This window comes from Podarcis erhardii (assembly GCF_964252035.2).
Source record: "Podarcis erhardii genome assembly, chromosome: 14".
NCBI classification, from domain to species: domain Eukaryota; kingdom Metazoa; phylum Chordata; class Lepidosauria; order Squamata; family Lacertidae; genus Podarcis; species Podarcis erhardii.
In genome coordinates this window covers 39,230,793-39,258,616 of record NC_138503.1, presented here as the reverse complement: position 1 = coordinate 39,258,616, position 27,824 = coordinate 39,230,793, and the positions used below count along the sequence as shown (strand labels likewise).

Genomic DNA, 27,824 nt, shown 5'->3' with positions numbered 1-27,824 from the left:
CTGCATGTAAACCATAGAGTTGGTAAGGACCCCAAGGGTAATCTAGTCTTACCCCCGGCAGTGAATATAATTTAAAGAAAGCTGAAATTTCAGGGAAGGAGCTGGAACGTCCCTTAGGAGACCAGTTTCCCCACAGGGCCCTGCTCTGGTTGCAGGTGTGATTTTATACACTAGTCAATATAATAGATAACAGGCATCATGCATGCGTAGTGCAAAATTGCTGTTCAAAACCTGTCCAGATGAAACTGTAAAGTCATCGGGGTTTTCCCTTCAAATGGAAGACCATGTATGAATTATCAGAGCATTAGCAGACTTTTGCAAGAACTTCAAATTCTCATGGCGGCTGCCCTTGAATGCTCCCACCGGACGGGATTAATTACCAAGAAGGTGATTTTTCAAGTAAGGCTGAAGTATTAGCAAGTGAAATATACTTGAACAGAGATGCCTCTCCTGTGTTTTCCTCCCAGTCAGTTTCATAACTTGACTCAGCACATTATTATTAATTTTAATAATAAAAACACACTTTAAAAATACCTTGGGGAGCCACCTTGCAAACTGTTCCCCCCCCCTTAACACCAAAAGTAAATTGGGAGCAAAGAGACTTGCAAAAGGCTTTCACTCCTCTTGTAAAGTTAATGACTTTATTAAAACCTCTTCCGTCCAAAGAGGAGGCGCTCTGAGGGTTTCCAATAATTACTGTGCTCCATTATATCAGAGATCACAAAATGAAGGTTTTAAAACTTCATTAGTCTCCTGGCCCCCAATATGCTGATAGGCTGGAAATCTGGCCTCAACTGCTAGCAGAATATTTCATGAGCTGGGGGTGGGGAGGAATGGCAATGGAATCCCCCTCAACCAGAACCCACCCTGAACATTGTACTTCCTGGGATGGTTTTCAGAACAGAAGTTCGTAATAAAGTGTTTCGGAAACTTATCTGCTAAACATTGAAAGAGCACTTAGTTTTATTCCCCAACACCACTCATTTATTTATTTTTTTAAATGCAATGGCGGATCGCATGGTTTCATCATTTCATCGTTGCTCTTTGCTCCGTGGGACAATTTTCTTTTTCTCCTTAAAAAAAAAAAAAAAGAAATACAAAACTAAAAGTTCTTTCAAGACTCTATTTATCTAGGATTTATGACAAGCCTCCTACATCACCACCATTTAAAAAATGGCGGAGAGGAAGATTTTTTAATCATGTTAACATCACACAATTGCAAAAAAGGTTCTTTATATATATATATATATATATATATATATACCCCGCCCTTCCCGGTTCAAAAACTGGGCTCAGGGCAGCTAACAACAAATTTAAAACACTTAATTGTAAAAGCAGCATAAAATACAGTATAAAAACATGAAGAACAATAAAATTCAAAAATCAAAAATCAATTTAGGTGAAATAAGCATTAGATAACCCCCAGGGCTAGCTGGCTGAATTGGGCCTACTTGGGCCAGCGAGGAGACACTGGGAGAATTAGCTGTGGGGTCTCAGAGTGGGTAATCTTCATAAAAGGGGAGGGGGGAAGAGAAGGATATAAAAGAGCAGGCTGAATTCAAATTAAAGGCCAGGCAGAATAGCTCTGTCTTACAGGCCTGACGGAAGGAGGTTAAATCCTGAAGGGCCCTAGTCTCATGGGACAGAGCATTCCACCAGGTCAGAGCCATCACTGAAAAGGCCCTGGCCCTGGTGGAGGACAGTCTGACTTCCTTAGGGCCCGGGACCTCTAAACTATGGTTATTCATGGACCTTAAGGTCCTCTGCGGGGCATACCAGGAGAGGCAGTCCCGTAAAACAGAATTGGATGAGGAGAAGACTTTAAATGGCTCTTGGCCATGATTGTTATTCTCTGCCTCCATGATCAGAGGCAGCAATGCTTCTGAATACCAGTTGCTGCAAACTACAGGAGGGATGCGGGTGGCACTGTGGGTTAAATCACAGAGCCTAGGACTTGCCGATCAGAAGGTTGACGGTTCGAATCCCCGCGACGGGGTGAGCTCCCGTTGCTCGGTCCCTGCTCCTGCCAACCTAGCAGTTCGAAAGCACGTCAAAGTGCAAGTAGACAATTAGGTACCGCTCCAGCGGGAAGGTAAACGGCGTTTCCATGCGCTACTCTGGTTCGCCAGAAGCGGCTTAGTCATGCTGGCCACATGACCTGGAAAAACTGTCTGCGGACAAACATCAGCTCCCTCGGCCAGTAAAGTAAGATGAGCATCGCAACCCCAGAGTCGGCCACGACTGGACCTAATGGTCAGGGGTCCCTTTACCTTTACAGGAGGGGAGAGGGCTCTTGTGCTTGAATCTGCTTAGGAGTTTCAGAGGCATGTGGTTGGCCACTATGGCTACAGGACTATTGGCCTGATCCAGCAGGCTTCTCTTATTATGGAATGCAGCCCCTGAGCTGAAAGACGGTTTCTTTCCTAGCCCTGCTCTAGGCGGACACACGGAATACACTTCTTTTTTAGAAAAGAGAATTGAAATGGCGGGAAGCTGGTTAAGCATATAAGGCTGTAAAGCCTATGCAGTCCCTGTCACTGCAGTCATGCTGGTGGAAAGACAAGGCGATTTGAGCCAGGGGAAGTGAAACAAATCAGGAGCTCAAGGGATGATGTGAAATTGACAAAACACTACAAAAGCCTCCCCCTGGCAGCCTCATTGCATCACTGAAGGAGCGAATTGTATTTGAGGTTTGGTGGTGTATTGATTCTTGAATTTGAGGTGGCCAAAAAAGGGAGGAGTGGGAGGGAATCAGGGTAATAGCTCAAATATAACTGGAAACAGAGAGGGGAAATCTCAAGGTGTCAAATAAAAACGTATCCATTAAAAAACAACAACACACCTTCCAGTAAATATTTACAGTGCCCAACACATTTCAAGCTGTTGCTCTTCCTCAGAGGCAACTGTAAAATCAGATAACAACTGAACCATGATTAAATCAGGTTGAATTAATATCCTGCAGATCCTCAAGATTGTGTCTTAGACATGCAATTGAGTAACCGAGTCTTACCAGATCATACACACAGGTTTGGAAATTTGTGCGTATCTTTGTACGCTTGTCTTCTAATATATGCATTTTTTTGCACACTCCCTTTCCCCAATAATATACACTGAATCACAGAATTGCAGGATTGGAAGTGATCCCAGGGATCATCTAATCCAACCCCCTGCAATGAAGGAATTACAACTAAATAATCCCTGGCAGATGGCCATCCAGCCTCTGTTTAAAAACCTCCTATGAAGGAGAGGCCATTAGCTTCCCAGGTACAGTGGTACCTCGGATTACAGATGCTTCAGGTTACAGACGCTTCAGGTTACAGACTCCGCTAACCCAGAAATAGTGCTTCAGGTTAAGAACTTTGCTTCAGGATGAGAACAGAAATTGTGCTCCGGCGGCGCGGTGGCAACAGGAGGCCCCATGAGCTAAAGTGGTACCTCAGGTTAAGAACAGACCTCCAGAACGAATTAAGTTCTTAACCCAAGGTACCACTGTAGTCCTTTCCACTGCTGAACAGCTCTTACTGCCAGAAAGGTCTTCCTACTGTTCAGTCGGAATCTCATTTCTTGTAATTTGAATCCATTGGTTTGCATCCGACCCTCTGGAGCAGCAGAAAACATGCTCGCTCCATCTTCCACGTGGCAGCCCTTCAGATAATGCAAGATGGCTATCAAATCACCTCCCAGTCTTCTCCTGGCTAAATGTACCCTACTCCTTCAACTGTTCCTCATAAGGCTTGGTTTATAGGCCATTCATCATCTTGGTCACTCTCCCCTGCACACATTCCAGCTTGTCATGAATAGGATAAGAAGGTACTTCAACTACTTGGTCATGGGGGAGAGCTTTCTTGGACTATTCATGTTTATTTATGTCTTTATAAAATATATCACCTACACTTATGAAATATCTTATGGTATAATACAAAATAATCACAAAATGACTGAGTATTCTAAAAAGAAATGAAAAATTAAGCAACCAGATAGCCCTACCAGCATAAAAATGTCCTCAAGAGATATCTGAAGGTTAACAGCAAGGACGGCTGCTGAATCTCTGCTGGAAGAGTGTTCCACAGTATGGGACCAGCAATGCTAAATCCCCTCTAAATATTTGTTCATCTCTAAACACTAAATCCTTGTTCAACTCTTGTATCAGCTGGACACACTCGAATAAATATGTAAAAAAGAAAAGCTGTAAATAACCTAAGAAAAGCAATGGCTGCAGAATGAAAGGGAAACAGAAGGAGATGCAGTTGTCTAGCCTGGAGAAACCTGAGAGGGAGGTTGATAACAGATGCATGAAGCGATTGTCGTAAGGAAGGCCAGAATTAGGGTTTCTTTTTTTCTTTTTCCATAGGCAATGAAAGAAATAAAGGTCTACTTAGGATAATCACATTAAAAAATGGATTTAAGGCCAGAAATGAGTTCCAGACAGCCCTGGACTCACATACTTCCTCTGTCCTCTATTTCTCCTCCAAGTTTAAAGGTAAAAGAACATTTTCCCTTTCGTGGTATGAGCAAACCACAGTTCTGTGTTACAGGTGAACTTGTGGGAGCTGTGGTTTGCTCCAACCCATTGGTTTAAACCAGGGGGAGCCAACGTTGTGTCTTCTAGATGTTGTGGACTACAGCTCCCATCATTCCCAACCAGCATGACCAATAACTAGGGATGATGGGACTTGTAGTCCAAAATATCAGGGGGCACTATGCTTAAAAACAAACAAACAAACAAAAACCAGGATCAAGGCATGGCCTCAGATTCTTGTGTGCTAACTTGCATGTGGTTTGAAGCATAATTTCCAGAGATGTAACAGGGAACCGTGGAGAGGGAAGGAGAAATACATGTGCCAGAGACTGGCTGTGGCTCATTCCCAATCACGTAAGCCAGGTTTTATGTGGTCATTTGAACCAAGCCAGCAAGTCATTTGATCAGGACAACTTTGGGAGGAATTGCCTATCTCTGCTTGTGGTTTCATCCATTCATGCACCCCATGAGAGTACACATTTATATGCATATATATACAAATATAAATATAAATATAAATATAAATATTTGTATATATACAAATACAGCGGGTGGCGCTGTGATCTAAACCACAGAGCCTAGGGCTTGCCGATGGGAAGGTCGGTGGTTCGAATCCCCGCGACAGGGTGACCTCCCGTTGTTCGGTCCCAGCTCCTGCCAACCTAGCAGTTCGAAAGCACATCAAAGTGCAAGTAGATAAATAGGTACTGCTCTGGCGGGAAGATAAACGGCGTTTCCATTTGCTGCCCTGGTTTCGCCAGAAGCGGCTTAGTCATGCTGGCCACATGACCTGGAAAAACTGTCTGCGGACAAACATCAGCTCCCTCGGCCAGTAAAGTAAGATGAGCATCGCAACCCCAGAGTCATTCACGACTGGACTTAACTGTCAGGGGTCCTTTACCTTTTTATATACAAATACACGTCTGTTGACCTGCTACTGTAAACAAGCCCGGTTCTTCAGGCAAGCACAACTTCTGATCACATCTTTCTCCCCCCCCCCCACTCTCCACTAAACAATTAGCTTTGGGGGGTGGCATGGCACCACACAAGGCAAGCCAATGCTCTGGAGTAACTATTCGCTGTGGAACTGTTTTCTCAAGAGGCTCCTTCTCCGGATCTGCTGAGGTAACCCACATCCATACAGTAAAATCCCCGATGTCTTTCTGAGAGGCTTTTGTTCTTCTGCACATCAGTCTATCTGAAGAGTTTTGCAGCAACCATCACCATAGTAACAGAGAAAGTTCTCCTTGCCCTAGTTTATAAGGGGTGTTACTTGGGGTGTTTTATATATTCGCACACACCATTCTAAAGATGGTAGGGGAAAAATTCAAGTGGAAAAGCTTTTCCGCATACCTTGCAGTGGTCGGTTCTCTGGGGATTGTGGGTAGACCTGAAACACACCTTCTGCCCACATTCTCAGTTCACCTCAGTAGGGCTGATGGGTAGGATCTGTGCCAAATTGTGAAACTCTACCTAAAGGTGAGCAGGAACAGAAAATGAAAAATATTGATCCTTGCTATAATTTCTACTTTCCTTGTGTCTTAGGTTTCCATAGCCAATATAACATAGCACAAGCCCCTCACCCTTATGGCAAGACCCATAGCTCAGTGGTAGAGCATCTGCCTAGCATAATGTTTCAGGTTTGATGCCTAGCATCACCAGGTAGGACTGGAAAAGCTCCTTCCTGAAACCCTGGAGAACCGCTACCAGTCTTAGTAGACAATACTGAGCTAGACTTGTTGTTGTTTAGTCGTTTAGTCGTGTCCGACTCTTCATGACCCCATGGACCAGACCATGCCAGGCACTCCTGTCTTCCACTGCCTCCCGCAGTTTGGTCAAACTCATGCTGGTAGCTTCGAGGACACTATCCAACCATCTCATCTTCTGTCGTCCCCTTCTCCTTCTGCCCTCCATCTTTCCCAACACCAGGGTCTTTTCCAGGGAGTCTTCTCTTCTCATGAGGTGGCCAAAGCATGAGGATCTGTCATGAGGTGGCCAAAGCATGAGGTGGCCAAAGCATGAGGATCTGTCATGAGGTGGCCAAAGAATGAGGATCTGTCCTTCCAGTGACCTCTCAAGGCTGATTTCCTTCAGAACGGATACATTTGATCTTCTTGCAGTCCATGGGACTCTCAAGAGTCTCCTCCAGCACCATAATTCAAAAGCATCAATTCTTCGGCGATCAGCCTTCTTGATGGTCCAGCTCTCACTTCCATACATCACTGTCAGGGAACTGACATCAGAGCGAGCAGAGCGAGAAGCGGAGGCAGGGCTCCAGGGCGATGCCGGAGAGGGGACCAGCAGGGGGGAAGGAATTCAGCATAACACCAATAGAGAAGAGAGGGAGATGGAGGAATTGGTGACAGGGCTCCAAGACCCTTCACCCGAATCTAGTGGAGAGAGCGCTGGCACGCCCTGCCTTCCCCTCACTTGCGCAGACGCGTTCCGCGCAGGAAACATAGGAGGAGACTTGGGGTCAAACAGCTTTTATGCTGGAAGAGGTTCAAGAAACGCCCACTGATGGATTCTGCAAGTGACTAACAGGTCACGGAGGGCGAGCTCTAACCCTAAACATGGTTGAGCAAACAAACTGACTAAACTGAAGGCAATTTGCGCACAAGTAACCCCTTACAACCATTACAATCACTACTGGGAAAACCATGGCTTTAACTATACGGATTGCATTAATACTCCATCTCTCTTCCAAGGTGCTCCTACCTCTCTCCATTTTATCCTCACAACACCCCTGTGAGGTAGGTCAGGCTGAGAGACTGTGACTGGTCCAGGGTCATGCGGCAAGCTCCATGGCTGAGTGGGGATTTGAACCTGGTCTGGTAAGCTGGTATCAGCTTACTACACTTCTCAGTGGTTGATGATCCTTTGCTACTTGATGTACGTGTGGGGACAATTCATTTGCTGATGAAGAATTACCATCGAAACAGTTCATCATCCGGCAAAACTGTTCTACGCTACGTCACTGCACATTTGCAGGACTGTGACTGTTGAAAGGCATTTTGCCTTCATCTCCAAGTTCCCTGATACTGACTAACCATGCTCTCTATTGTTGTTCATGACTCCAATTATTCGTTACTCCATTGCATATTTTCTGTTTATGAATTGTGAAACATTATACTGTTATAAATATTTTGTTAGCACATTATTAGCCGCGTGTTGCCTGTGGTTGTTCACAGGGGATTTCCTTTGTTGTTTATCCATGGCTGCTGGCGACAGTAGGTGGAGCCAGAGTTAGTGACAGCCTAAGCTGCAGCCAATGATAGGTGGAACCAACTAATTGTAGTTCAATCCCATCCTCCTCCCTTACAAGGGGATGAGTTCTACAGGGAAAACACTGAGACTAAGGAGGAGGGAACTGATAGCCAGTCAAGGGCTGTCTTAAGCATATGCGGCACCGGGGTGCACAGATCCGCCTGCCCCGCCCCTGGTTGCCCAGTCCCAGGCACACAAGAGGGCAGAGCTGGCCAGCCGCCTCAGCATCTTGCTGGCTCGGTTGCCCCTGAACTCGTGGGGCAGAGCCGCCCGCAGCAGAAGAACCCACCATGGCACTCCAGCTGATGGGTGGGCTCTTCCCTGGACTCTCAGCCTGGCGCCCCTAAGCACGGATGCCCCGCACTCCTAGTGCCTATGGGTAAGACCAGGGGTCTGCAACCTTTTCCAGCCGTGGGCCGGTCCACCATCCCTCAGTCCATGTGGTGGGCTGGACTATATTTTGAAGGGGGAGAAATGAACGAATTCCTATGCCCCACAAATAACTCAGAGATGCATTTTAAATAAAAGCACACATTCTACTCATGTAAAACCATGCTGATTCCCGGACCATCCACAGGCTGGATTTAGAAGGCGATTGGGCCGCATCCGGCCCACGGGCCTTAGGTTGCCTACCCCTGGGTAAGACAGCCCTGACCCAGTGCCAACCTCTGGACTGAATGGGGGCAGACAGAGTTGGTGGGGCAGCCCCCACGCTCCCTAATGCTCCAATCTCCACTGTGTAAAACAGTCCAAGAAACAAAATAAAAAAATTCCTTCCAGTAGCACCTTAAAGACCAACTGAGTTAGTTCTAGGTATGAGCTTTCGTGTGCATGCACACTTCTTCAGATACATTCTTCAGATGTATCTGAAGAAGTGTGCATGCACACGAAAGCTCATACCTAGAACTAACTCAGTTGGTCTTTAAGGTGCTACTGGAAGGAATTTTTTTATTTTGTTTTGACCATGGCAGACCAACACGGCTACCTATCTGTAACTAGTCCAAGAAACAAATAGCCTGCCCTGTGCTCAAGCCCTTAGGATAGAGCAAGCTATAAAACCAAGTCTTATAAGGCAGGGGGAGATGTAATAGGTTAGTCCGTAAGAGGGATGGCCGCATACCCTTTTTGGGAAAGCGCTGAGCCTCTGGGGCTATTGCAAAGAGCAATCATGCCTTTTGCACTTTTTCCGGGTAGCGACCTTCAATTTGTCTTTAAGCCCTTATGCCTGGTACAAGTTTGTTCCGATGGCCCTGTGGTGCTGAGCAGAGAAGGAGATGGATTCTGCTCTGCCACCTTCATCAGCAACAAAATTGTAAGCCAGGTTTCCACACATCCTGCATCTTTATTACCGCTGAGGTTGTAAGAAACAGCCATAAAATATAGTTGGATTTTTCCCCGCTCCAGAAGATCAGCAGAGTCTTGCAGCACTGGCAGTCTGGAGGATGGGAAGGGAAATATTTTGTGGTGAGTCGCAATGTCAGGGCCGTACATTACTGGGACTCCATGGGGCTGGGGAGATGAGATTCAGTAGCAGATAAGTTCCGCTTGAACCTTTTTCAAGCTGAGGGCCTCATTCCCTTCTGAACAAACTTCCAGGGGCCACATGCCAGTGGTGAGAGGGAGCAGAGACAAAGGTAGGCAGATGTCACAGGAGTGGGCCAGTCAGTAACCAAACAGCTCAAAGTTGGAGTTAACTCTTTATTAGCAAAAACACGGCCTCCACAGACTTGGCTGAGTGTCAGGTCTAATGAGCACAGCAACTTATCCCTGGTGGTTTTGCTCCATGGAAATCAGTTGCCAAGACTGAAAGTCCCCACCTCCCCACACCTGCCTAAGGTGCCTGCCTCTCCAGGGTTTTTTCCAAGCATTTGGAGACTGTCTGTACATCACCAATTTCTCCACCCTTTTCATGCCTCTTCTGGTTCTGTGAGATAAGGCAGTAAGGGAGCTCATTGCAGCAGGAGGGGGAGACATCCATGATTCTTCACCAGCCTGACTCATCTCTACTTCTTGGCCTTCCTCCTCCCCCTTTCCTGCTTCTGTTTCTGCCTCCAATTCTGGACTTATCTCTGTCACCATCTATCCCAGATCACTAAGCCGTGTTACCCCTCAGTTTTCAACACCTCCTCTTCCCACTTCTCCCTGTGACCACTTGTTATTGTCCCACCATCACTCCACAGCGCTCTGAGCTGTCTTCCCTTGCTGGTTCCTCCTACCATTCCTCTGCACCCAACCAGTCCATGACAGCAGAGCAATAAATATAAATTGTGGGTGAGTTTCTACACACCCTCACATATCATACTCTGTGCTCAGTCCATAGAGGCAAGTACCATTACCAGACTTCAAGGACACCCCAGCTAGGAAATACACACCCAAACAGGTTGTTAAGGAAGGCTGGGGATGGGTGTGGCCTATGGGGTGTGGCTGGGAAGTGGGTGTGGCCTAAGAAGATTCCCACATAAAGAGCCTGGGTGGCTTCTTTTGGCCCCCAGAGCTGAGGTGCCCCACCTTTGCCATAGGATACTGTGTCCTGCTAAAAGCATTGTAAAACTAGGCTTCAGGAACAGACTCAGAGCTTGGCACCTTTGGGCAGTTGCCTGGGGTCCAATGCCCTGGCGGGGCTCACCACTGCTGCCTGCCATGGACACGATTTTAATTCGTTTCTGGTCTGGCGCTCTGACTGAGCAGTTGAGTCTAGCAGCTGCAATTGCAACTGAACCTGGAACGTTCTGCTTGCAAGTACCTGCTCTACCACCTGAGCTCTCTCTTCTAAGCATGACAAAATAAAAAAAATTCCTTCCAGTAGCACCTTAAAGACCAACTAAGTTAGTTCTAGGTATGAGCTTTCGTGTGCATGCACACTTCTTCAGATACATTGAAACAGAAGTCACCAGACCCTTCTATATAGTGAGAAGGTGGGGAGGGGTATTACTCAGAAGGGTGGTGGGAATGGGTGATAGGCAGATAGCTGTGATGAGCCTGTTGACGACTCTTAACGACTGCAATAGGTCTTACAGGAAAAAGCAAGGGGTGAGAAGGTGAAAAATGGCTTTGTCATGTATAATGAGATAAGAATCCAATGTCTTTGTTCAGACCAGGTCTCTCCCCATCTTCTCACTATATAGAAGGGTCTGGTGACTTCTGTTTCAGTGTATCTGAAGAAGTGTGCATGCACACGAAAGCTCATACCTAGAACTAACTTAGTTGGTCTTTAAGGTGCTACTGGAAGGAATTTTTTTATTTTGTCTTGACTATGGCAGACCAACACGGCTACCTATCTGTAACTGGAACTCTTCTAAGCATGTTTGTCATGGGTGAGGGGCAGTTGCCCATAGAGAGCAGAGCCGTAGCTAGGTGATCTTGCACCCCTGGCAGAACCATTCAGATTGACCCCCCTAGCCGTGGACAAATTAGCTCTTCTTTCCGCCTCTCCTCCAACCCCGCCCCCTTCACCCATTCAACCCACCCTCTATTTAAAACCGTTTCTTATGAGGCAATAATCAATATTTATATTTATGGACATATTTTAAAGCCGATTTTGCGGGGGGGGGCATTGCTTGTGCCCCTGGCAGGGGCCCACCTCACCACCCCCTAGCTACAGCCCTGTCAAAGAGGTTAACTCCCAATGCCCGCTAGGCTCCCACTAATTTGTGGGCATTTGCCCAAAAGCCCAAGAACATTTTACTGCCTCCAATGCACCATTTCATAATGCTGTTAATGTCCTATAGAAAGCAGAAGAGCGCCTTTAAAAAAAGCAAAAGTTCATTTTCATCCCATTCCAAGTGTCTCATTTAATTTGCAAACACAGGAAATTCAAGTACTATTCTTAGCCTCTATTGTGAAGACACCCTTGTGTGCACTTGTGAATTGACTGTAATGCGAACTTACTAGAGGCTCATTTAAATTTGACTGAAGGCTGTGCTGTGGAGTGCTTGCGATTTTTTTATTTGCAGTCAGTGCCCGACGCACTTTATCAGCCATCTGTGAATCCATGTTGCTTTCAAGAACAGGTGCACTAGCACCCATGTTGGGACACGAAGGGTCTTCTGGCGCAGGCGCTTCTAAAGGAGAGGCAACGCAAAGGAAAGAGATGTGCCAGAAACACTGCAATGTGACGTTCCAGAGGGGTAGTTCTCTTAGTCCATTGCAGCAACAAAGAGACCTGCAATGTTTTAAACACTAAGTGATCTTGATAAATAAGAACAGGCGTCCAAATCCAGAGGGAAACGGTTTTGTTTTTTTTTTTTATATATAAATATTTATTAAAGTTTTTAAATATAAATGCACAAATAATAAACAGTCTTACTTCTATCACAGACATAATTTCATCACTTCTTTGGGCTCCCTCACGTCTCCCGCTCCCATTTACATCGTTAAAAGTTTTTTCCAAACAAATTATCAACTTGTTTACAATCTCATGTCCACTCATTCAAATATAATCTAGCACTTCTTCCAAAAAAATTTATATTTTCTTTAGTCTCACTTATCATCAAATTTCAAATCTAATTTAGTGGTGGCCAGTTTTTTATAATCTAGCATCCTTCTTAGCATTCAACCAAATTACAATGTTTTTGTAGATACTTCTTGAATTTCTCCCAGTCTTCCTCCATCTTCTCTTCTCCCAGGTCACGGATTCTGCCAGTCATCTCGGCCAGTTGCATATAGTCCATCAGTTGCATCTGCCACTCTTCCAGTGTGGGTAGATCTTGAGTTTTCCAGTTTTTTGCGATGAGTATCCTTGCTGCCGTTGTTGCATACATGAAGAATGTTCGGTCCTTCTTTAACACCTTCTGGCCGACAATACCCAGAAGGAAGGCCTCTGGTTTCTTAGTAAAGGTATACTTAAATACCTTTTTCAGCTCATTATATATCATTTCCCAGAAGACCTTCACCTTAGGGCATGTCCACCAGAGGTGAAAGAATGTTCCTTCGTTTTCTTTACATTTCCAACATTTATTATCAGACGAATGGTATATTTTGGCAAGTTTAACTGGGGTCATGTACCATCTATATATCATTTTCATTACATTTTCCTTCAGAGCATTACATGCGGTGAAGTTCAGCCCAGTGGTCCACAACCTTTCCCAGTCCTCAAACATAATATTATGCCCAATGTCCTGTGCCCATTTTATCATAGCCGATTTAACCATTTCGTCTTGTGTATTCCATTTTAACAGCAAGTTATACATTCTAGATAATACCTTAGTCTTTGGTTCTAACAATTCAGTTTCTAACTTCGATTTCTCCACCTGGAGCCCTAACTTTTTATCATTTTTAAAAACTTCTTTAATCTGAGCATAATGTAACCAGTCTCGCACCTTATCCTTCATTTTCTCTAAACTCTGCAATTTCCAATTGTCTCCATCTTTTTCTAATATTTCCCAATATTTTGGCCATTTAGCCTCCATATTGGGTCTTTTTAGGGCCTTAGCCTCCAGAGGTGAGAGCCACCTTGGAGTTTTATTTTCCAGTAAGTCTTTGTATTTTGTCCAGACATTAAACACTGCTTTCCTGACAATATGGTTCTTAAAGGCCTTATTGATCTTAACTTTATCATACCATAAGTATGCATGCCAACCAAAAGCATTGTTAAAACCTTCCAAGTCCAACACGTCAGTGTCTTCGAGAAGTAGCCAGTCTTTTAGCCAGCAAAAAGCTGCGGCTTCATAGTACAACTTTAAGTCTGGCAGGGCAAAGCCCCCTCTTTCTTTCGCATCTGTTAATATCTTAAACTTAATTCTGGGCTTTTTGCCCTGCCAGACAAATCTGGATATATCTTTCTGCCACTTCCGGAAGCACTCCGTTTTGTCCACAATCTGTAATGTTTGAAACAAAAACAACATTTTTGGCAATACATTCATCTTGATAGCAGCAATTCGGCCTAACAAAGAAAGCTTCAATTTTGTCCAACTATCCAAGTCTCTCTTAATTTCAGACCAACATTTTTCATAATTATCCTTAAATAGACTCAGGTTTTTTGCTGTTATGTTTACCCCTAGGTATTTTACTTTTTTAACCATAGTTAGTTCTGTTTCTCTCTGAAACCTTTCCGACTCTATATCTGTCAAATTTTTTCCCAACACTTTAGTTTTCTGTTTATTTAATTTAAATCCTGCCACTCGACCAAAATCCTGTATCAGTTGTAATACTCTTTTCGTACTAGATTCTGGCTCCTGCAGAGTCAAAACTAGGTCATCTGCAAAAGCTTTCAATTTATATTGTTTCGCTCCGACCTGAATCCCTTCCACCAACCGGTCCCCTCTGATCAAGTTCAAGAGCACCTCCAGAACCGAAATAAATAACAAAGGGGAAATCGGGCAGCCTTGTCGTGTTCCTTTTTCAATTTTGAACTCTTCTGTGACCACATTGTTAACTATTAGTTTAGCCTTTTGTTCTGAATATATTGCGTCAATCCCATTCTCAAACCCCCGTCCCACTCCCATTTCATTCAAATTTCCCTTCATAAATTTCCAAGAGATATTGTCAAAGGCCTTCTCCGCGTCTATAAAAATTAACACTGCTTTTGTATTTATATCTGTTTGCAAAAGTTCCAAAACGTCAATAATGTTCCTAGTATTTGCAAACATATGTCTGCCTGGGAGAAAGCCTGCCTGGTCTTTATGAATTACTTCATTAAGAACTCTTTTAAATCTACTTGCCAAAATGTCTGCAAATATTTTGTAATCCACATTCAGAAGGGAGATGGGACGATAGTTTTTAAGTTGTGTCTTTTCAGCTTCAGATTTTGGTATCAATGTGATAAAAGCTTCCTTCCACGATTCCGGCGCCTTCTTCCCTTCCATAATTTCATTACAGACCTCCATCAATGGTTGGATCAGATAGTCTTTTAATGTCTTATAATACTTGGAGGTCAGACCGTCTGGCCCTGGAGATTTGCCCAATTGCATGTTCTGGATAGCTTGTTCAATCTCTTGCTGTGTTATTTTGTTGTTCAGGATTAATCTGTTTTTTTGTGACAACTTTGTTAGTCCATTTCTTTCCAAAAATTGTTTAATCTCAACCTCATCTTGCGGCCCTTGAGTGTATAATTTTTTAAAGTATCTCTGGAAGCACTTTCTAATTTCCATGGGGTTCTGGATATTTCTTCCTTCAATTTCTAGATTTGTAACTGTATTTAGTTTCTGTCTCTTCTTCAACTGCCAAGCTAGCAGTTTCCCACATTTGTTTGCCGATTCAAAAGTTTTTTGTTTCATTAATTTAATCTTCCATTCTATTTCTTGGTTTATCAATTTGGAATATTGAGCTTGATACAGTTTAATTTCTCTCAGAATCGGCTGTGACTTCGGATTTGATCTTAATTTCTTCTCCAATTCTTTGATTTTCTGCAAAATCTTATCCTTCCTTTCATTTTGTGTTCTTTTCTTTACAGTGTTCTGTTGTATCAAGAACCCCCTCATCACAGCTTTGCTTGCGTCCCAGATAGTTCTTTTTTCCACCGTAGTGTTCATATTTATTTCAAAATAGTCCTTCAGAGTTTTTTGGGCCTTCTTGAGAATCTCCTGATCTCTAAACAAGCTATCATTCATCTTCCATCTAAAGGAGCCGGTTGGCAAAAGTGTCATATCCATCTTCAGTGCATTATGGTCGGAGCAGGTCTTTGGGCAGATTTCCACTTTTCTGACCTTGGGTGCCAGACCTCTAGATATCCATATTTGGTCGATTCTTGTCCAAGTCAGTTGGGCTTCAGAGAAGAATGTTCCAGAGGGAAACGGTTTTGGTTGATGCTGTGATTCCGTACATGTCCGCCCATGTATTTGATGGTGCTTCTTCTGAAATAAGTTCTCATAGTATTGTAGTGCAAGTCTCCCTGAAATCAATAGGGCAAGTTGTGAGTTGTGACTAGATTTATACCCCCATTAATTTGAATGGGACTTTAGCATAACTCACTTTCTTTGGATGCAACATTGGGCAAAACCCTGAAAAGATTAAGCGTAAATTAAAACAAGTACTGTTAACTCACATCTTATGCTTATTTTACTTGTGCAATCGCAGCTTTGCACTGGTGGAGGAGGGAGGAATAAATAAATTAAAAAATGGAAAGTGAAGGAAGTCCACTCTCCATTCATTTATTCCCTCACCAGTGGGTAGAGCAATGGATTTTACCTCTGGTAACTTGTCTCTCTCATCATGGATGGCGGCTCATATTATGAATGTATGTTCTTTAGTATTTTATTATTACTATTGCTAAAAGTTTGTCATAGCCTTTGTCTAGCACAATAAACTTATGAACTTGAAATTTGTATTTAACCACTGTATGGTAGGCTGGTTACTCTCTATTCTACATCCAAGGAAGCAGGGGGCATTGTTAGAGTTCAAGGACACATTTCAGCCAGGTTAAAAACACTCAAGGGGGATGCAACTGGGCAGCCAGTATGATAGAGAGGGCTATCCTTTGCCCTTGCCTGAGGTTCCCTACCTAATTCCACACTACCAGTTGAAGGCTGGTTGTTCTTCAAGAGGATGGAAATGCTTCCATCTATGGGAATTTGTTTGTGACTCTGACAGACATGCGCATTGGTCTTCCTACCTTTATTTCAGTGGTATTATATGAGTGTCCTAGTAAGGAAGCAAGGAAGGTAACATTAGCCAAGGCTGGAAGATTGGTGTGATTTTTCCAGGCTGCGGGAAACCTGTCTTCTCTTTCTGAGTGCCTAAGGATGGCCGTGCTGTCAGCATGTCGCCTGTAATCTTCTTTTGCCTTATCTGCTGCGCATTGTTGCTGCGATGTCACTCCAGAGTGGGCTGAAATTCAGCTTCTATTTTCTGATCCCCATTTCTCAAGGGTTTATGATAAACAGATGCATTATTCACAGCAGGTAAAAAAGGAGGGGAATGAATGAAAAATCTAAACAGTGTTCCCAAAGTGCATTTGAGCCCTTGATTTTGGGGGGAAATAACAAACCACTGTAACTCATACAGCATAGCTTTACATTTCAAAAAGAAAAAAGACTTGACCTCAGGGTGGGTTCTGGCAGAGTTCACATAGCAATCATGCCTGCATTGGTCCCATATGGACCGTCAAGTGTGGTCAATACAGCAAGTTGTAGCTATCATTATCCTTCCTTGTTCGTGTTAGTGAGATCAGTGGAGTATCATCGTTAAACTTGGAAGCTAAGACAAGGTTGATTTAACCTTCTCTAAACATTAATCCAGAATCCTTTAAGGCAGACTGGATTTTCCCTGGTGTTACCTCTTTTCCTCATCTTAAAAACAACAATCATACATACATACCTCTTGTTACATTTGCTTCATGATACGTTTTTTCAGGTTGTGTCCTGCGGTGACCTGGAAGTACTAGAAAGGGTTACTTCCAGGTTTCGCCACTCGCGCATGCGCAGACGCACAAAATGACGTCACGCGCATGCGCAGAAATGGCGAATCACGACCCGCGTGTGCACAGACGCGCAGACACGGGTTGTGTTCCTTTCAGGTTGCGAACGGGGCTCCGGAACGGATCCCGTTCGCAACCAGAAGTACTACTGTACTCTGGTTTGTGAAGAAGTAAAAGTAGTGTTTACTTACATACTGTAGATCTTGAAGCAGCAGTTTCAGCAGCAAAATGAAGGCAAGTTTATAACTACTACTAAGTTACAAAGCTTGCAACTTCAAAAATGATATTTGAGCTGTACAGCTCAGACACGCATGTGTGGTCAACTTGAAAGCACGATGAAGAAAGAGGAGGCTGCCCAGACAGGAAGGAAGTATGTATGTAGTGTTACAGCTTCCTGCCACACTACACAAAGGAAGAGATCTCAGAGAGTTCTCTCTGGCAAATTTTACAGGAGAGCTCTATGAGCCTCAACCCTTTAGTGTGCTTATCTAGTAAAACATGAACTGTTGGTTTTGACTGCAATGATGTCCCACAGTGAGGAACCTCAGTTCTGGAGGGTGGGGGATGCAGACTTTGCCTCACAGCCATGTTTTCCCTGCCTTGAATGTTACTAATGCCTGATTGTGCCTCTTGCTTGTCTGGATGGAAGATAGAGAGCTTTGTGAGTGTGTGTAGAAAATGGCCTGTTTAAATGTTACAAAGGTAACATTTAGATTAATTCTTTGCCCACTTTTGCCTATGGCCCCACACACCACTGTCATGTGCCCCCCCCCCCCCCCGAAGATTGCCCCAGAAGGAATGTGGCTCTTGGGCTGGAAAACACTCCCCACCTGTGGCATGTATAGATATATCAAAAAGGATTTCACTCTGCATGTTTTGTTTTGTTTTGTTTTGTTTTGTTTACTTTATTGAGATCATATGTCACGGTGGCCTGGAAGAGAAGGAAGTCTGAACCTGAAGCCATGCTTCAAATCAAAACATCTTATAAAAGCCAATCAGAGAAGTGAGGAATAATTACACTCTTTGTGCCGGAACTCTGTTCGTGTTATCTTCGCCATGCATCTTTGGCTGAGAAAGGCATAAATGCGATGAACTGGTGTCAAGAACCTAGACTGATGGTCGCCATATAAATACTTAACAAGGCTATCTCATTATTCAAGTCATTTATTCCAATCAGGCCGTTTGTTATGCTATAGCTATTTCTAACCAGCCTAAATCAAGCACGACATGAGGTTTCGACTTCAGGCACCCGGACGAGTAAGAGCTGTAGGATTGTGAGCTCAGTTTTCCTTCCTAAACTGCTTTGCAATCTTCTCTGAGGAAAAGCGGCCTCGGGAGCTCCTAGTAAGGTTAAACTGGCTCCTTTCTTGTGGTCTTTCTGCTGGCAGGTGAAGGCTGTTTTGTTGCTGCAGGCTTTGGGGAGCTAGCAGCTTTTAAGAAAAGTGCCTTTTATAGTTCTCTGCTGTTTTTACTATCTATATTTTAATAGATTTGGTTTTTCATTCCATTATAGTTAAAAAACAATTTAACTATTATCTTTTATATGTTTTTAGCTTTCTGTGTTTTATTTATGTTTGCTTTTATTTTTGGAAGCGTCCTTGAGTCCTGGTTCTTAGGAGCTGGGGTAAGGAGGGTATAGTAGTAGTAGAGTCTCTTCGTCTAGCGGTTTTTTCGTCTTGCGAAGCATCCCTATTAGCGGCTTAGCGGATTAGCGCTATTAGCGGCTTAGCAGCTATTAGCGGCTTAGCGGCTTAGCGACTATTAGCGGCTTAGCGGCTTAGAAAAAGGGGGGGGAGGGGAAAAAACTCCCAAGACTCGCAAGATGTTTTCGTCTTGCGAAGCAAGCCCATAGGGAAATTCGTCTTGCGAAGCGCCTCGAAAAACGGAAAACCCTTTCGTCTAGCGGGTTTTTTGTCTTGCGAGGCATTCGTCTTGCGGGGCACCACTGTAGTAGTAATAGTATGATATACAAAGGCCTGTTATGATTACATCATTTGATGAAATTTTAGGTATAGTGAACTTACTGTCTGTAGGTGTATTCCTTATGTAGCTGGAATTCCAAGTTTGGGAAGAAACCTGCAAACAAACAAACAAACACCCCTAGAAATATAGCCCAGGGCTGTATTTGACTAACTTTTAGTCAGCACAAACCCACTGAATTGATTGGACCTCAATTAGTCATGGTCATTTATTTCAGTGAATCTGCTCTGATTGAAAGCAGGTTCCAGAGCAGCCCAATGCAGGTTTGGAATGACTGGCAGTTGGAGAGGGATGGGACAGAAAGCCACAGGTAGAAGAATGTAATGGAGTATCCAGGGGAAAGGCACACTTGATTCACTGACTGGAACTCTGAAGAGGAGCAATCCATGCTGCAACGTTTTGTTGCAGTGTCCCACTTGTTAAACAGGCTATTTCACAGGTGGGGAAGTAATTCAGTCCCCCACCACCACCACGTCATTCCAATTCAGTCGCTCACTGGGTAAGTTCTTCCTTTCGCTAATGCTGACAGCAAATTCCTCTCCCCTTCTTCCCAATGCAGAAAGGTATTGAAATAGATTGTAAACAGACAGATTTTCACAAAAGGAATGCGACTCAAATGAGCCTTCTTATGAAAGAAGTACACAAAGCCCTGTGGGACGGCTGACTATTCATGGGTAAAATGAATTCATGGCCACTGCCTCACAAAATAGGCTTTAAAAAATATTTAGCAAATTTATCAGTGGGTGCTGGCTGCTGTTGGGACTGGTAGAGTGGACGGCAAGGAAGCCAACAGTAGGTGGCGCCAGAGCCAATGACAGGCAGAGCCAACCAAAGCTAATTTTGCCCCCAATCTCATCCTATCTGCTTCTACAAGGGCAACACTGAGACTGAGACTAGTTACAGGTAGGTAGCCGTGTTGGTCTGCTGTAGTTGAAACAAAATTAAAAAATTCCTTCCAGTAGCACCTTAGAGATCAACTAAGTTTGCTATTGGTATGAGCTTTCGTGTGCATGCTTCTTGGTGTCTGAAGAATACTGATACTTCTTAGTATCTGAAGAAGTGTGCATGCACACGAAAGGTCATATGAATAACAAACTTAGTTGGTCTCTAAGGTGCTAAAAGGACCCCTGACCATTAGGTCCAGTCGTGGCCAACTCTGGGGTTGCAGCGCTCATCTGGCTTTATTGGCCAGATTCCGGGTCATGTGGCCAGCATGACTAAGCCGCTTCTGGCGAACCAGAGCAGCACACGGAAACGCCGTTTACCTTCCCACTGGAGCGGTACCTATTTATCTATTTGCACTTTGACGTGCTTTCGAATTGCCAGGTTGGCAGGAGTCTAAGGTGCTACTGGAAGGAATATATATATATATATATATATATATATATATATATAGCAGAAGTTGACACTGTCTCGATTATTTACTGATGGCAAATAAGAAGGCAGGCATGTGGGGGCTGACTGAGGTTGGTGTGGCTCTCATGATGTAGCCTCTCCAGGTATTTATACCCAGGGCTGGATTTAGGTTTGATGAGGCCCTAAGCTACTAAAGTAATGGGGCCCTTTATATGTCCAGCTGTCTTTGTCAACAACAAATTGTCACTGTTTTTTGTGTTGAATATATGCTATATGGTAATTTATGGACCTAATAGGTATCTAAAGCAATTTTAGTTGTTTTTTATCATATTTTGGAAATGTACATCCAGGATTTTTTCCTTTAATTTTTTCTTTTGGGGGTGCAAGTGAGTGGAGCCCTAAGCTATAGCTTGTTTAGCTTATACGTAAATCCAGCGCTGTTTATACCCCTCCTCTGACTTCCATGAGAGAGAAAGTGTGTGAACACTCCCCCTTTTCAATTGAGTTTGGCTCCATATTAGCTTACAACAATAACAAGGCTTCATGCAGGAACAATCTATTACAGATAAATGGCTACCAGCATGACAGCGTTTCGCCATACAATTCCATTGGTCCATCTAGCTCAGTCTGATCGACAGCAGCTATCCAAGATCTCAGGTAGGAGCTCGTCTCTCAGCCCTACCTGTAGACGCTGGGGATTGACCTGCATTCAAGGGAGATGCTCTGCTTTTGAGCTACAGCCCCTTCCTTTCCATATGTAGCTGGACTAAAAGTCCCATCATCCTGGACTGTTGGCCATGCTGGCTGGGAGTGATGGAAGTCCAATAACATTTTGGGAGCCAGAGGTTCCTCCTTCCTGGTCCGATGCAACAGGTCGATCAGTTTTGGGATGTTGTTACATTGGGAGGCAAAGAAACTAACGGCAATGTTATTATAAAGCACCAATGCAGCAGCAAGCAAAGGCAATAGCAGCCAAGTCAGCTGCTTGTGGCTGGAAAGCCAAACAGGATGTTTGTGACTGTTGCCATGGGAACAAAGGGGCAGTCCATTCTGTACTGAGCACCGGATGTTAGCTCAGTGTGTGAGTCATATGACCCGTACTGGAAGTACATGGGTGGAGTTTATATCTTACTGCTGTGGAGTGCAGACATGTTTCTCTGTACTGATGTAAGAGACAGAAATAAAAGATGTAAATAGATTTCTGTCTGCTTCTTTCCCCTCCCTGGGGGACACCAAAGGGGAGAGAGAAGGAACGGTATGTTTTTCTCACAGCCTGAGAAAAATCGCCAAGACCTCGCCTGCTTATCAGCAGAGTGGCGCAGCGGGGAGGTCGCCAAGGAATATCTGCCGGTGCCTACGCTGTGGCACATTCCTCTGGCAGAATTCCAACAGGCAAATCCCTAATAAAATTGGCTGCTTACCCTCACCTTGATTTCCGCTCTCCTACTCTGCACTTCCCTCCCCTCCCCCTGTGTGATTCATGCTGGGAAATGGGTTGCGATTTGAAGGGAAACACAAAAGAAAGTTAAAGAAATATATAAATGGTTTAAAAAAAGTTATAGCCAGCTTCCTCCACCAGGCTCAAGGCAACTTTTGATTAGCAACAACAAGAGCAACAACAAACCAATCCGTTGTGATCCTCTTTATTTGTTGGCCGTACATAGTTCCTATTTTATATCTTTTTCATCTGCAAAATATACGATGCTGAGCTCAAAAGTGCTTGAGTTCTTTTCGATTAAGCTTTGCTTGCCAACAGCCTGATTCTGTGCCAGTTTTCTCAGAAGTCCCGGCGAGTTCCTCACCCAAAGGACTGTCAATCAATCATTTCAAATCTCCCACTCATTAGCATTTTAAAGCATTCTCCTTTCCAGCACAGGATTGAACCTTTGGATTTATTGCGGATACTCTAGGTGTAGGTAGCCATCGTCTTGGCTATTTGACAATTGCTGCTGGGAAGAAGAGGAAGAAGAAGGAAGAAGAAGTAGTAGTCTCTGTATTTCAGCATGATTATATGTCTGTTGCTGCTGCAGTTTATAACTGTAATGTTTGGGGATGAATAATCTTCCCATTGCAGTGCGTGCTTGCTATCTGTATCAATGTTGTGACATTTTAGACTCCATCTGTTCTGCATCTGATATTGTAACTCCAGCCTCCTTCAAAACAGCATCTTCAGCATTTTTAATCCACTGTATCCCTTTTGCAGACAAAGCAGAGGATCAACTCTATAGGAACAAGTAGAACTTGTTTCACTATACAGAGGCATGTTTCCTGGCTAAATCAGTATCTGGTTCAACAATTGCTTTGGAAGATGGTTTCTATTCCTCTGTATGGCAAACTCCCATCACACTGGTAGCGCCCCAGATTAAAGTCCCACCTTGCAGGGTTTCATTTTATTCCCTTTCTTTAGTCAAATATTTGTAACCTGACTAGGGATGGATGAATTGGTCAATTTCATTTTCTCTCCGTTTCTCATTTTTCCAGGCTTCGGTTCTCCACATTTCCTCATCAGTTTGCAAATAATAATAATAATAATAATAATAATAATAATAATAATAAAAAACTCATGAAAATTCATCAGCACTTTAATACAAATTTATCCTCATATATGCACTCCTGCAATGCATTTTCCCCAGTATAATGCCTCTTTCTATTTTATTTTCACTTAAAAATGCAAAGATTATGCATAGTTTGCCCTAGTATATTATTTATGTACGTGGTATGTGTTGGAGAACTTCATTGCAAAGTTCAAAGAAGTGCAAATTTCAAAGGAGGGTTGTGGGTTTTTTCATTGTTCATCATCCTGCGGCATATCTTCGGGAGAAGAAAAGGCTAAAGTGTAAACAAGGGGTCGGCAATCTTTTTCAACCATGGGCCAGTCCACCGGCCTTCAGACCATGTGGTGGGCCGGACTATATTTTGAAAAAATAATAATGAACGAATTCCTGTGCCCCACAAATAACTCAGATGCATTTTAAATAAAAGCACACATTCTACTCATGTAAAAACACGCTAATTCCTGGACTGTACATGGGCCAGATTGAGAAGGCGATTGGGCCGCATCTGGCCCCCGGGCCTTAGGTTGCCTACCCCTGGTGTAAACCCTACACAAATCTGGAGTGGAATCCCTAAGGCGATTGGATGGCACCTTATATGCCTCCTTCTGGCAACTCCTGCAGCCAAGCTGGTGACAAACGTATTGCTCTGCTTTCCTTTGGGCCACATCAGTGAGGCTGAGAGCAAGGACTCGTCATCTGGGCAGCCCAGGACCTCCATAAAGGAGTAAATGAAGACTTCTAAAGTTAAGCATTCTCCACATAATAAGGTCAAGCAATAAAGATACCAAAGCATTATATTTATTTCAATTATATTCCACCTTTTCATCCAAAGAGTTCAAGGTGGCCTACATTGTTCTCTCCTCCTCATGTTCTTCTCACACCAACCCAGTGAGGTAGGTCAGTGGTGAGACAAAGACTGGCCCAAGGTCACCCAGTAAACAGCATAGCTGCATGAGGATTCAAACTCTGATCTCTGAGAAAATAGTCCAACACTCTAACCAGTACACCACATAGATACATAAATAATTTTATTTGCATGCTGCATTTCCACAGTTATAGCCATGCTCAAGGTGGTTACAACATGAGGGGTGAAAGCTCACAAACGTAACAAAAGTAGTCATAAACAATAAATCAAAAAGTACATATCCAAATCGAAAGCATTTCCACATAAATCATAACACCTAAAATAAAGATACGAAAAAATAATATCAAGAACAACCACCCCCAACAAAAACCCCTAAACAGTACCCCAGCCGAAGAGTCTGTTCAGCAGCCTCAGCTTCTGCAGCTGGAGTCAGTCAGGGCCCCTCCTTCCCAGGTCAGGTGGGAAAAGGACTGCAAGGCAATGTCTTCCAGGACTCACAGCCCAGATGGTCCACACTGGCTCTACCAACAGCAAAAATTAAGCATTTCCAAAATGGAAAATGGACCCCGCCTCCCAATTAAAACCCATCTTAATTGATAATTCGTCCAAATAGTCTCCAGGCATCTTGAACAGCAGGTCTTGCAGGCCTCATAAGTGAGATGGTCTCAGACCCCTTCAGTAGAAGCAGAAGTTTTCAGTGAGTCCCACACACTCCAAGCCAGGTGGAAGTAGGTCAGTGGAGCAGGTCTTGTAGGACTCATAGCTACATCTCCCAGCATCCCTGTCCGTGGGCCATGCGGACTGAGGCTGATGGCACTTCTTGAGAGCCCTGAGTACCCCATCCATTGTGTAGACTCTGTTTACTCAATGACAAGCTTTTCTTCTAACAGCTTTTCTTCCACGAGGAATTGTAGCCACTAACATGACAGGTGTTTGGGACAATGGCCTCCTTTAAATCTGAATGACAGGTGTTTGGGACAATGGCCTCCTTTAAATCTGAATGGCCTCATCCATGGGGATGGGGTGGGAGGAAGACATTACAAGAATGTGTCTCTTTTTTAATAAATAAAAAAAGGAAAGGAAACACAAATGGAATGTGAGCAAGTAGCGCTTAAAGTTTCTTCTGCTTGATGCTATTCCTATAATTAGGTAACTAAATTTAGAGGATAATTGTGGCAGATTTCATGAGTGTCTCCTTGCACGCCGCCCAGACCAGAGAGTGTAATTCGTGCCCTGGAATTAATGCAGCCTGGTGTGCCTCCTGACAAGACCCCAGCACCTGACCTCTGCATCCTTCCTTAGCAACCAGCAGTCTGTCACTGGAAGGATCAGCCAAGTTCACTAGTGCAATTTTTAACAGGTCTAAACACCAGCAGCCTCCACCCCCAGGGAGATGCTTATCCTATTAAGAGAATCATTTTCCTAATTTATTCTTGGTTACTAAATTCCTAATTGTATAATTAGGCACTAGATTTTTGTTGTTGTTGTTTCACTATATGGGTAACTATAGCCTTTCTGCAGCTCGCTGCCTTTCCCCCTTCTTAGAAAAGTCTTGACATAAAAAGTGAGGATATATCGAAGGAGGTGCCACTGCTATATTGGTCTCCTTGAAGGAAACAGAAGAAGAACCGGCTGGATCAGGCCAATGGCCCATCTAGTCCGGCATCCTGTTCCCACAGTGGCCAAACAGATGTCTGTGGGACACCTACAAGCAGGACCTAAGCATTTCAGAACAACCCACTCCTGCAGGGGACATCAGGACCGGGGGCAAGATGGCTGGGTGGGAGCAGGAACGGAGGTCCAGAAACCAGGAAGCCAAGAATCCAAGGTTCAGAGAGCTGGGAGTCAAGAAGCCAAGGGTCCGAGGGTCAGGAAGCAAGGAGTCACAGAGTCAGGGGTCCGAGGATCAAAAAGCAAGGAGTCAAGAAGCTGAGGTTCAAGGATCAGGAAGCAAGAAGCCAAACACAGCAAGGCTGGAAGCGTGTTGCTGTGGCAAAGAGCCGAAGGGAAATGTTGACCTTATATCCCTTCCCAGCTCTTGCCACCAGGTGCTGTGAGTTACCAATTGGCCTCACCTGTGAGGCTGTGCCTCGCCTCTTCAGAACAAACTTAGGAAGGCCCCAGTCCTGCAAAGTCCTATTGGTCACAGGGCCTAGCTCCTGCACGCACACCTGACATCCAGCAACTCAGGTGTGTGCTGCCTCCAACAGTGAAGGGAGTAGGAGAAAGATAGGAGGCCTGATCCTATGATCCTCTGTATCTCACGAAACCTACTCAGATGTAAGTCATACTGAGTTCAATCTGGCTCGTCCCAAGGAAATATTCACATGATTTCAGCTGGTCTCAAAGGAGTATCTTCCAGGAAAGTGTCATATGTATTGTTTTTGCCTAGGGCTGGGATGGAAAACCAGTGGTCCTTCAGTTGCCTTCCAGCTTCCATTTTCTCAGGTATTGTTCCAAGTGCATCTTACTAGGACTATCAAAAGTTCTCAAAGCATCCATTCTTCAGACATATCCTGTTAGGAGAGAAGTGCATTTGAAAACTAATTTAGTTTTCTCTAATTGAGCCAGTGTGGTGTACTGCCTTCAGCTATGGAGCTTGTAGACATTTAGAGCCTTCTCCTCTGTGAAAGAGCAAGTGAGTGATTACTGGAAGGAAGAGGATGTCCCCCTGAAGGCATCTTGCCCAAGCCCCTAATACTAGACATAGAAACATCATGACTAGTCATCACTCACAGCCTTATTCCTCATGGATCTGTCTAATTCCCTTATAAGAAGCATGCCCAGAGGAGGGTGATCAGGAGACTGTGTCTGAAACCCAAGTCCTGCAAGGATGATTGGAAGAGCTGGATATGTTTGGCCTAGTGATGATTAAAGGGAGATACAAGAGTCGTTTTAAAACACACAAAGGGCTGTGACACAGAAGCAGCAGCACAGTTGTTTGTGGTTGCTCCAGAGGGCAAGATGAGAACAAATGGGTAGAAATTGCAGCAGAGAATTTGGGAGATCTTCAAGCTCTAAGAACTGTTGAACAGAGGAGTAGCTGGCTTCTGGAGATGGTGGGCTGTCCTTTGTTGCAAATATTTTAGCATGGTCATTTTCTCAAGGGTGCTGTAGTTTCAAGATTTCTGCACTGAACAGTGGTTAGTCTTGATCAGGGTTTCCCAAACTTTGGTATCTAGCTGTTTTTGGACTACAATTTCCATCATCCCTGACCACTGGTGCTGCTAGCCAGGGATGATGAGTTGTAGTCAGAGCCAGATTTAGGTTTGATGAGGCCCTAAGCTACAGAAGGTAATGGGGCCCTTTATATGTCCAGCTGTCCTTTGTCAACAACAAATTGTCACTGTTTTTGTGTTGAATATATGCTATATGTTAATTTATGGACCTAATATGTATCTAAAGCCATTTGCACATAACAAATATTTATTTTATATTTTGGAAATGTACATCCAGGTTGTTCTTTTCCTTTAAAGTTTTTTGGGGGCCCCCAAGAGAGTGGGGCCCTAAGCTATAGCTTGTTTAGCTTATACATAAATCTGGCACTGGTTGTAGTCCAACTACAGCTGGAAATCTAAATTTGGGAAACCTTGGTCTAGATAACCTCTGCTGTCCCTTCCAGCTACATAATTCTGTGATTGTGTGCTTTTTCTTTTTTTTAACAAAAGGACTCATAAACTCCTTGATGCCGCTGAGTTTGTGTGTTCAAGTTTGTTGTTTTATCTTCGGAGTTCTGTTGCTTTCACTGAGGCACCTTCCGATTCCCTCCTCGGATTTAGCTTGTTATAGAAATAGACTGTACACTCCCTCTCTCCATATAGCACAGTGCAGCTCAAGTTGAGGAAGATGCTAGGAAGGTGGCAGCAAAAGAATAGAACCATGCGTTTCTGGGAAGGATGTGTTAAATTTGCTTCCTGGCTGTCCTCAGGC

General features: G+C 44.0%; 1 protein-coding gene and 1 long non-coding RNA gene across 2 annotated transcripts in view; one reads left to right on the top strand and one right to left on the bottom strand.

The window, feature by feature from the left end:
* The window catches only part of SHISA9 (shisa family member 9), a 229,924-nt gene that overhangs the window by 150,154 nt on the left and 51,946 nt on the right, over positions 1 to 27,824 (top strand). The gene's annotated exons all lie outside the window — the stretch shown is intronic.
* LOC309329426 lies at positions 1,021 to 17,427 on the bottom strand. Its single transcript, XR_014151156.1, has 3 exons — positions 17,330 to 17,427; positions 5,873 to 5,992; positions 1,021 to 1,073 (listed from the first exon to the last, which is right to left on the bottom strand). It is a non-coding gene; the product is annotated as an uncharacterized lncRNA (long non-coding RNA).